The sequence below is a fragment of the Magnolia sinica genome, chromosome 1 (assembly GCF_029962835.1).
Source record: "Magnolia sinica isolate HGM2019 chromosome 1, MsV1, whole genome shotgun sequence".
Taxonomy (NCBI): Eukaryota; Viridiplantae; Streptophyta; class Magnoliopsida; order Magnoliales; family Magnoliaceae; genus Magnolia; species Magnolia sinica.
The window spans coordinates 108,864,447-108,868,482 of NC_080573.1; the positions used below are offsets into that span (position 1 = coordinate 108,864,447).

A 4,036-nucleotide genomic window follows, 5' to 3' on the forward strand; every position below is an offset into this window, starting at 1 on the left:
CTGACAATGGATCTATCACAGGATATGATTTTAGTATAATCTGATAAGCTGATCGACCGTGCAGGACCTGTGTCAGATCAATGGTCATTCTTACTCAATCGGGGCCACAAGTATACGGATATGTGCAGGGAAATTTTCTTTTTCCATGGGTGAAGTTTAGTCAGAAACTGACGGTCTGAAATCTTCAATTTCGCGTGTGAGTGAATGGCCCAATTCACTTTAGTTTTATTACATTTTCTAAAGATATTCGTGTTTCTCACACACTTTACTCAGGGCTCAAGTTATGCATTTCTGGACACTATTTGGGCTCGATTCCTACAGTAGTTGTCAAGCCCAGTAGGATGGACATAACCCTATAGTTTCGTGGTCATCGGACTCTTGACGTGCGGTCTAGGTCCGATACGGAGATTCAATGTACTCCCGAGAGCGACAAGCTCATGGGATTTCTCCTAAGTCTTTATGTAGTGTTGAGTCAGTGGTATTAATGGTTTTATGTCTTCTCATTTGTGAAAATGGTGGCCTAAGCTAAATCCACTGATTATTTAGTTTAGCACTTAACCAAATTTTGGCTTAATTACGATAGGATACGGTCCTTAGGTGATTCTGCCTAAGGTAGTACTTAGGTCCTTGTATGGATTTTTTCGAGACGTTACAATTGGTTGAGGGGTTGACTATCCCTCGTAGGACTTGACATCGCTCGAGATCCCCATAGTTAATTGAGGTTATGACTGCAAATCAACTGACCAATCAACCAGAAGGACTACCTCAACCTAAGGTTAGGGAAGTCCAGGATGAGAATGAGGTGCATCAAGCACCCCCGCCTCGTACTTTATGAGATTATTTATAACCGGCGAGGGTGAGCACACCCTCATGCATAGTTTTTCCTGAGAATACATGACACATGGATATCAAGCCAGGGGTGATCTAACTCCTTCCTAAATTTCATGGGCTTGAGTCAGAAGATCTATACTTACACCTGAAAGAGTTCGATGAGATCATAACCACTTTATACTTTCCTAATGTGTCTGATAACACGGTCAGGCTGAAACTCTTTTCCTTTTCTTTGAAAGAGAAAACTAAGACGTGGTTGCATTCACTACGTCCTCGATCTATTGGCACATGGAATGATATGATAAGAGAGTTCATAAAGAAAATTTTTTCCACATCATAAAACAAACACCCTTAGAAAGTCAATCATGAACTTTACCCAAAAGGAGGATAAAACAGTCTTCCAATGTTGGGAGTGGTTCAAGGATCTTGTCAGTTCATGCCCACAACATGGATTTGAAACGTGGCACATTACACACTTCTTTTATGATGGTCTGACATCTTCTATATGCCAATTGATCAAAACAATTTGCAATGGGGAATTCATGAATAAAAATGTTGATGAGGTGTGAGACTACTTGGATAGACTCGCTGAAAATGCACAATCATGGGACACATACCCAAAACCAAGCACCATGTCTAGGCTGACTCAATCTAAGAAGAGGGGTGAAATGTATCTCCTAAAAGAGGACAATGATATCAATGCTAAAATGGCTTATCTCACCGGGAAACTCGAGGCCATTGAATGAAAGAAGGATAAGGATAAGGAAATTGTTTACAGTATTTATGCTTGCAACGTTCACACAACTGAAAATTATCCAACAATACCTGCCTTTCAAGAGGTGTTGAATGAGCAATCCATTGTTGTGAACAATTACCAAAGACCTTTCAATGAACCTACTCTAATACAAATCCTAGTTGGAGAAATCATCCAAACTTCAATTGAAGGAATGGACAAACTGCCACTCCTCAAGGTTTCTTCAATCAAAATCCAAATCAAGGGAAACCTCAAGAAGAACCGGTCCAAAATTCCTCACAAGAGCTTACTCAAGCAATACGAGAACTTATAAAATTTATGCAAAAGATGGATTCATGTATGACGGTTATGGAAAAGGGGATGCTTCCTACTCAACCTCTCCCCAATCCTAAACCGTAATATGAGATAAGTGATCCAAGCTCTTCAAATTAGATGGAGCAAGCTAAATCTATCACCACTCTTAGGAATGGGAAGACCATTGACAAAACCATTCCGGTTAGGACCGAAAAGTCTAAGGAACCGGAAGAGGATAAAGATGATGGATCTAGCTATGCTCCACAAGAATTAGAATAGGAACCTCAAGGGAAGCCGATTGCTCAATTTTTTCAACGATTGGTTACACCAAAACCTCTCTCTAACTCTCAGGACATTCTAGAGGTGTTGAAACAAGTGAAGGTCAATATTCCACTACTCGATGCCATAAAACAAATACCTTCGTATGCAAAATTCCTAAAAGACTTGTGTAAGACCAAAAGACGGTAAAATATTTAAAAGAAAGTCTTCTTAACTGAGAAAGTGAGTGTCATCCTAAAGCAAAATGTGCCACAGAAATTCAAAGATCTTGGTAGCCCAGCTATCACTTGTGTAATTGAAAATTACTGTATTAAGCACGCACTTCTTGACTTAGGAGCGAGCATAAATCTGATTCCCTACTTGGTGTACAAACAGTTAGGTTTGGGTGAATTAAAACCCACCTTAACCATATTACAACTTGTTGATCGCTCTGTTCGTATACCGAGAGAAATAATTGAGGATGTATTGGTCCAAGTTGACAGATTCTACTACCCTGTATATTTTATTATCCCAGATACGGAACCCATCGGTAACATGAGCACTCAGATTCCCGTCATTCTTGGTCGCCCATTCCTTGGCACTTCAAATGCAATCATTAATTCCAAGAATGGAGTCATGAGTATGTTTTTTGGGAATATGAATTACAGTTGAACATCTTTTTCAATACAGGCAAACGGTTAGAGGATGATGGCGATTTCCACGACATTTACATGATTGACTCTTTCGTGGAAGATAAAATGCCTCTGACCTTAGCCTCTGACCCTCTAGAGACGTACTTGTCCCACTCCCATTATTTTGATGATGACATGATTAAGGAGATGGTTGCTATGCTTGATACTGCGCCGGTACTTGAAGTTAACCGGTGGAGGCCACAATTTGAAGAATTGCCCCAAACCAAAGAAGTGCCCCTGCCATCTAACCTCAAGGCACAGAAGCTTGACCTAAAACCTTTGCCCTCTGATTTGAAATATATTTATTTAAGTCAAGATGAGACATACCCGGTGGTGATTTCCTCCCACCTTAAGCAAGAACAGGTGAGTATGCTCATATCTACTCTCATTGAGCATAAGGCAGCCATTAGATAGACGATTGCGGACCTCAAGGGAATTGACCATTTGATTTGTACTTACTGCATTTATCTTGAGGATAATGCGAAGACTTTTCAGCAATCACAACGTAGACTAAATCCAAACATGAAGGAAGTGGTTAAGGCTAAGGTTCTTAAACTATTGGATGTTAGTATCATATACCTTATATTTGATAGTCAATGGGTGAGTCCAACTCAGGTGGTTCTTAAGAAGTTTGGAATCACCATCGTAGCCAATGTCAAGAATGAACTCGTGCCAAATAGAGTTACTACTGGTTGGAGAATGTGCATTAAATACGGGAAGTTGAATACTGTCACAAGGAAGGACCACTTTCCTTTGCCCTTCATCGATCAAATTTTGAAAAGGTTAGCTGGTCATTCCTATTACTGTTTCCTTAACAGGTATTTAGGCTATAATCAGATAGAGATAGCCCTTGAAGATCAGGAAAAGACTATATTTACATGTCCTTATGGCACTTTTGCTTACCAAAGGATGCCATTCGGACTATGTAATGCCCCCGCTACTTTTCAGCGATGCATGATGAGTATTTTTTCTGATATGTGGAGTAATATCTAGAGGTCTTCATGGACGATTTCTCTCTCTTCGGTTCATCTTTCAGCAAGTGCTTAGAGAGTCTTAAATGTGTGCTGAAAAGATGTGAAGAAAAGAATTTGGTACTCAATTGCGAGAAGTGCTATTTTATTGTTTGTAAGGGAATTATCCTTGGACATATCATCTCATCCAAAGGAATCGAGGTAGTTAAGGAAAAAATTGATCTTATCTCTAACCT

At 39.8% G+C, this 4,036-nt stretch overlaps 1 non-coding gene across 1 annotated transcript; it reads right to left on the reverse strand.

Moving 5' to 3' along the window:
• Positions 1 to 1,178: 1,178 nt before the first annotated feature.
• LOC131222636 (small nucleolar RNA R71) lies at positions 1,179 to 1,285 on the reverse strand. The gene has a single exon (XR_009160132.1). It is a non-coding gene; the product is annotated as a small nucleolar RNA R71 (small nucleolar RNA).
• Positions 1,286 to 4,036: the final 2,751 nt, after the last annotated feature.